The 10,479-nt window shown below is 34.9% G+C and overlaps 1 protein-coding gene across 1 annotated transcript in view; it reads right to left on the bottom strand.

The window, feature by feature from the left end:
* Positions 1 to 10,479, bottom strand: part of ADGRL2 (adhesion G protein-coupled receptor L2) — a 277,155-nt gene that overhangs the window by 216,786 nt on the left and 49,890 nt on the right. Inside the window, exon 2 of the mRNA XM_015572119.1 lies at positions 4,150 to 4,191. The gene's annotated coding sequence lies outside the window, so the exon portion shown is untranslated. The remainder of the gene's footprint in view (positions 1 to 4,149; positions 4,192 to 10,479) is intronic.

The following is a 10,479-nucleotide window of genomic DNA, read 5'->3' as shown; positions in this document are numbered from 1 at the left end:
GGTGCTCCAGGAGCCAGGAGTCCTCGTGGCTCTGCTGATCCCCGTGCTGGGAGGCATATTACCCTTTTACTATATAGGGTAGAGGCCTGGTGCATGGGTGGAGGCTAGCTGGCCCTGAAGGGTGTCCTGGATCAGGGTGGGGGTCCCCACGGGGGTGCCTGGCCAGTCTGGGTGAGGGGCTGAGGGCTGTTTTCAGGCCGGGACTGAAGCTCCCAACTGCTCCTTTTTTTCTTTGTTCTTTTTTATTCTGGGCCAGCTTTAGCTCTGGCTCCAGCTCTGAGGCCTCAGCTGCTGTAAGTAGGTATCTGGTTTGTTTAGGTTCTATAATCGAAACTCTGTATCAACTCCAGCTCTGAGATCCCGGGCACGCTGAAAGCAGGTTTCTGGGGTTTTGTTTAGCTTCTATATTTGTTACAATATTTCTTAAACTGCAGGTGCAGAGGCTGGCAAGGCAGGCAGGGAACGTTGGTTTCCTCCTTCACTGAAGCAAGCAAGCCTCATGTTAGTTTCAAGCTGCCTGGCCGCCAGCCTCCATCTTGGCTGGCAGTTAATATGCATATCTCACTGATTAGCCAATGGGAAGGGTAGCGGTTGTATGCCAATTACCATGTTTCTCTTTTATTAGATAGGATAGATTGTTGATTGAAGACTAGATGTTGTGACTATTCACAGAGCTATGCATTCAATCCTTGCTCATTAAATACAGCCAGAATTGGGAATGAGAGGAAATATCTATTTTGTTGAAATGCAGATTAATTATATTGAGAAAATTGTTTTATTTAAATAGTTGACATTTATCACCAATCTATTTTTAAAAACTTGGTAATGCTTAAAATTTATTGTTTTAAAGTTTAGCTTTAATAGATATATGACTACAAAATATGTATCTACATTTCAATTCCATTCATATAGTAATCCAGAATGTCTGTGTGCATAAATTTGCACACTTGCAAATCAAAAAGGCAGAGTTTGAATAGACAGATGTTTTATTTATCCAATAATTTATCATACTGATCTTGCACTGGTTATGGACAGGAGGTTAATTTTGTTAATATGCTTTCTAAAATGCTATGTCAGCGCCCTCTTAGCGCAACAGGCAGCGCGTCAGTCTCATAAAATGCTATGTTATGTTAGTTGTACTAATGGTGGTATAGAATGGATACAAAATAAAATTATGAATTTTGATTCTCCAGGGTAGCATATTAGCATCTTGGCAGCATAAAATTTTTAAAATATACATTTGTATATACAAATACATGTAGGAATTGGGTTCCTCACTCTTAGAAAAGACTAATGCTAGATTTCCTTTCATACATAATATACAGTGTTATCTCATTCAAAGCAAAGTGAGAAAATTCAGGTTAAATTTTAAGGTACATTTTAAAAATAATAATATGAAAAGAATATTATCAAAATACACAATGCAGAATCCCACTCTTACACAATATAATTTGGATGGGACTTTCAATAAAGTGAATTTTGAAAGTGAATGAAATTTACCCTTTTATTCATTAAGACCTTTCTCATTCTTATAACTCCAAATCTCGCAGTATTATCTTATTCTCTGTGTAATAAGTTTAAAGATATATCCATTTTATTGCAAAATTCTAGGGCTAGAAAGGAATTTAGATTTTATAAAAAATCTTCCAGTATAACTGCCTGATTTAACACAGAAGGAATTTTAAACCCAAGTATATGGAATATCTTACTCAAACTCGTACAACTGGTCTTTAGTCCCTCAATTTTTACCAGTGGAGAATGGGTACACAAAGACTTTAACTTTTCAATGCTCTAAGCTTTTGTAGTATCTTTTTTTAGTTTGTGAAGTAGACAATCACAAAACCAGTTCTGGAAGTGAAGATTTGGGAAGCATTAATGTGAATAGTATTTACTCCATTTTTATTATAACAATACACGTTTTCTCATGTGTGTTCAGTACTATCAACTATAGAAAGGTGTCCCTGGCCAGTTGTCTCAGTGGTTAGAGCATTCGCCTGTGCACTGAAGGTCACCAGTTTGATTCCTAGTCAAGGGCAAGAACCTCGGTTTCAGGTTCTATCCCTGGCCCCAGTTGGGGTTGGGGTATGTGCAGGAGGCAACCCATCAACGTGTCTCTCTCACATTGATATTTCTCTCTCTCTCTCTCTCTCTCTCTCTCTCTCTCTCTCTCTCTCTCTCTCCCTCTCTCTCCCCTCATCCCTCCCTTCCACTAATCGGCCTGTGCATTGAAGGTCACGGGTTTGATTCCTGATGTGTGAATTTATTTTTAAAGTTTTACTTTCATATTTTAGCCTTTTCTGGCCAGACCTTTTGTTCTTCTGAAAAAAGTTCATAAAATAACAAATTCTTATGTACTGAAAACCAATGTGAAGTTTCAGATCTTTTTATTTTAGTTTTTAAACCTTTACTTTTTCACACATACGCTTAAATCCAAGCTGCACTTTTGTATTGGGGTAAAATTAATCAAATAGCTTTACCCTCACTTTAAATATTTTATTTTTTATCAAATTAATTTTTATTTTAATCCTCACACCAGGATATTTTTCCATTGATTTTTAGAGAGAATGGAAGACAGAAGGAAAGAGAAATATTGAGAGAAATTTGGTTTCTTCCTGCCTGCACCCCAATCAGGGCCCTGGCCGGGGAGGAGCCTGTGATCAAGGTAGGTGCCCTGGACCAGTATCGAACCTTTGGTCCACAGGTCAATGTTCTATCTATTGAGCCAAACCAGCTAGGGTTAATTAATTTTTATTTTGTACTAGAGACCTGGTGTACAAATTCATCCACAGGTGGGGTGGTCCCTTGGCCATTCTGACAATTGGGGCCGATCAGGGCTGGCTGGCTGGGAGGAGAGACTGTGGGAGGTTGGCTGTGGGAGTGCACTGACCACCAGGGGGCAGCTCCTGCGTTGAGCATCTTCCCCCTGGTGGCCAGTGAACGTCACAGCAACCGGTCTACCAGTTGTTCAGTTTACCAGTCATAACAGTCACTTAGGCTTTTATATACATAGATTTTTAGTTTCTCCTGGGATTAGGTAGTGTTTTTTTAATGGTATAAGATTATTTTTATTATGAAATTGGTACAGTTTCAAATAGCATATTTCTCAAAAAGTGCTCCTGTTTTTATTATAAGCCTGATACATATTTAATCTAGGAAATTCAGAATGAAGAAGGAATGAAGAAAATTAAACTACCCATTTTCCTGCTGTTTTGTGTGATTTTGTGAATCTTTTTTTCTAAGCCTACAATATGATCCCAATATTCTCTCCCCTCAATACACAAGCACACAGGCACACAACATATAATGTCTGTATTTTGTGCCCTACTATTTTTAGTTAACATAGTACTTTTTGATGATTGATTTATTTCAAAGTGATTTTTTTTTCTACAGTGAGAAATTCCTTCTTTTATATGGAATATCTAAGAACCACTTGGAGGAAAACTTCAGAGGGGACAACTTGCTGAGCAATACCATTTTATATTGACTTTTTCCATTCAATAAGATTAATTTTATTGTTATTTGGATTGTAAAGAGATTACAGTTAGAGACTAAAATTAAACATTACCTTTTAAAGTAATAAAGCATAAAGACAACAAAACTATGTGTTTAGACAAAATCATACAGTAACTAATTTGCCTAGAAGTTATGATATATGTTCTTAGAAAAACAAATACTTTTAAAATTCACAGATGCTGCAAAGTCCCAGTCAAATATAAATGACAATCAATTTTTATGTAACATTATAAATTCCAAAGAATTCATATTCACTCACTCATTCTCAATTTGTACCACTGAAATGCTTTTTCTTTCTGCTCACAGAATGTAAACCACATTTATTTCTATATCTGTGATATTTTTAAATAACTTATTCCAGATAACAAAATATGAACTACACTATGTTCAACTGCAATCCTCCAGAGAAAGCAAAAACTCATATTCCCTTTGAAGAGCCTCTAGCATGCTTAGTGAGAATTTTGAACTGTTTATAGAATTTGAATGTAACATCTATTTACTTCAAGAGTATAAGCTACCTTATAATTATCAGATCATTCAACACATTTAACAATGATATTTCACTTTTACTATAATAATTCACTTTTTCTCATTTGTGTTCAGTACTATCAAATGTAGAAAGAGCTTTTTACTCACCATTCTGGGAAAGATGAAATTTATCATTGTGCCATAAATTCCCTGGAAAGCAAAGAAAATATTATGCATTATAACCCCATTCACAGGAATCCTAACTGCCAAATGTAATGCATCAGAAACAAAACAAAAATGAAGTAAATCTATTGCAGAAAACACAATTTAGTGTTGTAAGAATTCTTGAATCTGTATTATATGCCTTTGGACAGAGCTACTTTAGGATTAAGCAATTGTTGTGATAAGTACTTTCAAAGTCAAGAATAAAACATTTTATTTTCCACAAAACAAATCTTATAGGCTCAAGAGAATATTGTCATCAGGTGTTTTATGGGTGTGTGTGTGTGTGTGTGTGTGTGTGTGTGTGTGTTTTCCTTCTCCCCTTTGGCTCTGTAGAATTTTACATTTGATAGACATGGATCAACTGTATAGTGCCTAAATTGAGGGAAAATTGAGGGGCCGTTTACTTTCCTAAAGTCAACATAATGACCATTTTATCATTTATATGTAAGTAAATTTTCTGTTTGGAATCTTGAACTAAAAGTCTGATTTAAAAGCTGAGAAACAAAATTAGGAATGCAAGCTCTTCATTTTCCCCACTGAATAAATGATAAAGAACCATCCACTTTCTTATGATTTTCTTTTTATTATAAACAGGGTTTTAATTGCATCACATGATAAAAATTAGAAAAAAATTGTATTTTGAAATGGTATTTGTTATCATTTTTTAAATTTTATATTTACTTTCACATTTTTATTAGTACAAAATAAGCTCAAAATCTCTAATATAAAGGAATATGTCAGAGTGTAAGAAAATAATCTTTTCTTACATCCTGATAATTAATGTTAGTAAGTGTCAGTCATTTTCTGTATGTTTTTAAGTATCCTAAACTTAATTTAGAAAACACATTCTGAATTCATCTCCTTCTGCTAAAATGAGATGATGGCTAAAGAAATTTTAATAGGTAACATAAGCAGAAAAGGAATTTGCTTGAATTTTTGGATGATGATGTTTCAGATCTTTCAATATTACAAGTGAAGTATTTTGAATAAAAATTATAGTGTGTTATTGTAATTTGAAACCATTATTTCCAGGAAAGGTAATACCTCTGTAAATGACAACTGGCTAAAATTTCAAAGTATAAATATTATGTTCACAAATCTACTGACTTTTTGCTGGAGAATAAAATTATGATTTAAAGTGTATCTTAAGATTTTCACATAGAGAATATCTTATTTTTTAGATATTTTACTCTTTTAGAAACATTTGGATAGTAAATATGGAAGTTTGGAAGTTGTAATAATTTAGGATTCTCCCCACAAATGCAGTTTCTTTTAAGGAAACTATTTTTCATAGTAAATAAAAATATTAATTTATTTCAAAATTTTTACTTATTGATTTTTAATGAAATATATTTAATGGAAAAAGTTTAAACGTAGACATACTTTGTTGCATGTGGTTTTTATTCCTAATGAATTACTAATACAATTTTTGATATTATAACTCATATTTATAATTTCTAAATGGATTAAATATTTATCAAAGTATTTTAAACACTAGCTCCTGAAGAGGGCAGCACGTTCTAGATATTACTGAATTCCAACCTCAAATATGACAGCTTTGGCTTTAGTACACTTTTTTAAGAACTAGAGGGAAAAATCGGATTTTTTTTATAGATGTCTACTCCCATGATACAAATAATCCAGCAGAAAATTCTAGGCAGCTGCATCCAAGGTCAAAACTGTAGTTGATTATTAAAGGAGAACATTCAAATTAGACACCTAAAGCAATGTATTTAGAAAGGGTACAACAAAACTCTAGTAAATAGACTTTCCACGAGGAATGTGCTTTATCTTACTACTGTAGACAACTTTTCCTATTGGCAGTGCATTGACTTACAGAACTATGAAAGGGGTTAGATTTAATTATCTTCTTGCACATTTCATTTCAATTGCTATGGCAACATTAGTTGCCTCAGCAGCAATGCACGCTTTAATCAGATATTTCCTCCTCGTTTCGTTATGAGCCAAAACTGTAGTCAAATTTACAACCAAGTCCTGATGAATCTGATAACACTTCTTACAATTTATTGGGCAACTTGCCTCCACCCACACATACAAATATTTTCAGAGAGGCTTGTAGCTGTTGGGCAAGTATAAGACTTGATAAGAATACAGTATGCATTTGGAATTTCCTACTTCATTTTTTTTCTTTTGATAAATTTGCCACCTTTACTCTATTAGAAGTTTTCTAACAATTCAAAATGCACTCCAATAAGTCACTACCATGGGTCACCTGACCTCAATAGGCATAGGCAAACCAACGAGTAAAGGAAACAACTTCTAATATTCAAATATCAACCCCCAACAAGACTACTGAGTTATTTCCCTTTTATCTGAACATACTTCGGATTGATACATAGAAGAGGCCTTTTCTATTTCTTGAAAGTGGGTAAGAGAAAGAAGGATAATAACTGAAGACAGGGGGAAACCTGATTTAGGAGGACTACTATAGAGTATCAAACTTAAATGGAGGGCCAAGCATGAAAATCATTTGGTCAAGCCTCAATAATATAATTTTAATGAGAAGTAAAGGCATGATACATTAAATTGTTGATATCACCTGGGTGAATATTAACCATCTGCATTGTTGGACAAATGATCACTTTAGCATTTTGCAAAAGACTAGAGAAACTTTAGTAGGCATAAAAGAAATATTTTCTGGTTTTGAGTCTGATTTAAAGTGTTAGCAAATGATATTTTCATAAATGTTTGGAGTTTTACAAATAGTAACTATATTTTAATTTGATCCTATGTAATAAATTTTAAACTATAATTAAGAAGCAGAGATCTAAGATCTTCCTAACAATTTTAGTGGCTGCTAAAATATGGTTTTAGGCCATAAACATTTTATTCTGAAGTTGTATAGTTCTCTGGTAAGAAATTGTACACCAGTGGCTGACAGTAATATTTTAGCATGTTTTTTCAATCAACATTTGGTAGTGTTTAATAAAATTTTCATTAATGTAGGCAGCCTAAAAGATGTTTTCTGTGGCTGGATCTGCATAAAGTTACATCATATATATATACATACATATATACACATATGTATGTACGTATGTGTGTGTATATCTATATCTATATCTATATTTATATCTATATCTATATCTATATCTATCTATCTATGACTAAATAGAGCATTTAATCAAAATTTAACCAAATATAAATAAGATTATTTACAATACAGGTCTTATGTATTTTTAAATTTTAATTGGGCCGAATATTAGCAGACTATGCTCAAAATGTGGTTATTAAAAAGCTAATTTCTTGTTAATGATTAAGTTTGGAAGCCATATAACTTTAGGAATATTCTTATGTAAAGGAGACCAGTGTTTTAGAAAACTGAGATGGATGGTAGAAATCCAGATAAGTGGATTTCTATATAAAGAAAAACTTAAAATAATTCGAAATTCTTAATGGCACAAAGTATGAAGCAGCAAGTTCCTTGTCTGGGCATATTCCATGAACTATTTGCATCTGAACTCTTTATTTCCTTCTGCTTGAATTCTGGGACAACATTATAGAAAATATAGTAGAACCACTCCTCAAATTTAGATCTGGGAGTTAAGATGAGTCACTTCTTTAATGAATTTTTTCAAGTACCAGTATTTTATGTCAGTACGGAAACCTAGCCATGATCGGCAAACAGCATATTCAGCAGCAAGTTTGCAAATCCTACTCTGGAGAAACGGTCTAAATGAGAAAACCAAACAGTTCTTAGTGAAGAGTTATCTAAAACCTCCAAGGGAACATGTAAATAGTTCCTAATTGGCATTCTTTCAAGAACCTCAGTAGATGCCAGGGAGTGACTAGAGGAGAAGAATGAGTTCCCCTTTCAGTCCTGACTTGGCTCTTCTACCTAAAGCTGGGTGCTGCACCACTGCGTCGGTCAGACTGGTTCTCTCGATGAAAGGAAGATTTTGGCACTATCTTCAAACTGTATATTCACTTAATAAATATTAATTACTCAATTAAGGATCCAGAGTTTTTCTTCTGTACCCAGAGACATTAAAAGTTGAAGAGAAAATTGCACATCATGTGGGAATGCTCATCTTCAGCAAGATGGCTGAGTAAGATAAAGGAAAGTGGTAACTGCCTGGCCTGTGTTGCTCAGTGGTTAGGTGTCGACCTATGAACCAGGAGGTCAAGGCTTGACTCCCAGTCAGGGCACATGCCCAGGTTGTGGGCTTAATCCCCGGTAGGGGACATGCAGGAGGCAACCAATCAATGATTCTCTCTCATCATTGATGTTTCTATCTCTTCCTCTCCCTTCCTCTCTGAAATCAATACAAAAATAAGTATGTAAAAAAAAAAAAGCAAAGTTGTAACCAATTTGAAGTATATATGAGGAAATTACTTATTATTTGGTCAAAGTAATGTACACTTTTTGTGTGACACTGGATCCTGTGTAGTTCTAGTCTCCGTAAGTTGGAAGTAGTCTTTTTACTTTGCTTGGTTTTGAAGTTTCCGGGTGTGATATCGCTCACTAATCACAAGGAAAGGGCCAACGGGCTCAAAAAGGTCTTGCATAATATCTAACCTTAATGTACTCCAGTGCTGTTTGGAGCATGAGACCTTTTGAAGAACGCCTGTCTACCAGAAACTTCTGTTTCTATCTAAACAACTGATTACTGGTTTTGCAATAACAAGAAAAACTAACTTTTACTTTTACTTTCAAAGATGATAGAAGGTTACACACTTCATTAAGTGTTTTATCTCCCCTGCCCCTCTAGGTCAAACCTTTACATTAACTTATGTTGTTTTAAATTCCACCTGCTGAGATTTTGCTGGCAAATGGTCTTAAAACTTGTTTCCAAAATGCTACCCACAAAAGCTTTTACTAGCCAATTCCATTTGGTTGGCTGTGCTCCAACAGTCTCTGGTGAGCACAAACATTAGCTACAGAAACCCCCATGGCACCCTGAAGGAACTTTTTGATCCAAATGACACTACTAGTAAACTGAAATGTCTTTGCAAATTCATGAACGTTTCCTCATGTCATGAATAGCAGCAGTAGGGGGAAAGGGCTGCATTTGTGCAATGGTTGTTCCACGTGTGTAAACCTAGTCCCCAACTTCAGATCAAAGGCTGTCTTCAATCAACAAGTATTTACTCAGTGCCTACCATGTCTAAACTTAAGGAGGTAGAAAAAGACAAAGAAGAGCTCTTTTAACATTCTGGTATTTGTTGAATGCATGAAGAAAGCCATTGCTGGTCTGTAAAAAACACAATGGTCTAACTCTAAATGATTGTGAAATGGACATGAAAAAATTAAAGCACAATATCTCTTGTGTTAGTCTTGTCTTTAACAATTGAAATGTCTAATCTATTTCATGCCACAAGAGTCTTAATATATTTTAAAGTAACTTCTTTTATTTAAGTAGTTTTAATATCACCAAAACACAAATCATGTAGCTTTATCCTATATGGTCCTGCACTCCTCCGTCTACCCACTTGCACTTGTTGCCTGTGGAACTTAAGGTTCTTTCCTGAACTATTATTGCTCTGATTGAGAGCTTAATGAGGGCAGGGAAAGTCTGATTTCTGTTTGCATCTGGACAGTGCAACAGGGCCTGGTAAACAATTGCAAGCATTCAGAAAATGATTACTCATTAATAAGGAATGAACAATAAATAAGAATAAAGTGGTGTTGACCTAAATGCAAGAGTATTCAGCAAGGTTAGTGTGACTTCAATGGTCTTAGTTTGGTGGGTGAGATGGGACTTTTCACTGGACCTTCAAGAATGGATGGGACTTAGACAGTAGGCAGGAAGGAAATAAGGTATATCTAGTAGAGTTAAAAATATGAGCAAAGGGATTGCTTTGGATGCAAAAATATTAATGAAATATTGAATTCTTCTTAATGGGACTATGGGTTGTGCTACAGGTTAGTGATTTTGTTTGGTTTAGATTAATGGATGTTGTGGAGCAGTGTTTCTCAAACCTCAATTTGCATACTTGGGGATCTTGTTAAACTGCAGACTCTAATAGGTCTGGATTGAGTTGTGAGATTATCTAGTTCTAACACATTCCCAGGTGTTGTTGGTATGGGTTCAATACTCTGAATTGCAAGACTGTAGGCAGCGGTTCTCAACCTGTGGGTCGCAACCCTTTTGGCTGTCGAATGACCCTTTCACAGGGGTCACCTAAGACCATCTTGCAGATCAGATATTTACATCACGATTCATAACAGTAGCAACATTACAGTTATGAAGTAGCAACGAAAATAATTTTATGGTTGGGTCACAACATGAGGAACTGTATTGAAAGGGCCAG

The sequence above is a fragment of the Myotis davidii genome, unplaced genomic scaffold, assembly GCF_000327345.1.
Source record: "Myotis davidii unplaced genomic scaffold, ASM32734v1 scaffold162, whole genome shotgun sequence".
In the NCBI taxonomy this organism is placed as follows: Eukaryota; Metazoa; Chordata; class Mammalia; order Chiroptera; family Vespertilionidae; genus Myotis; species Myotis davidii.
This window is presented reverse-complemented; position numbering and strand designations above follow the sequence as displayed.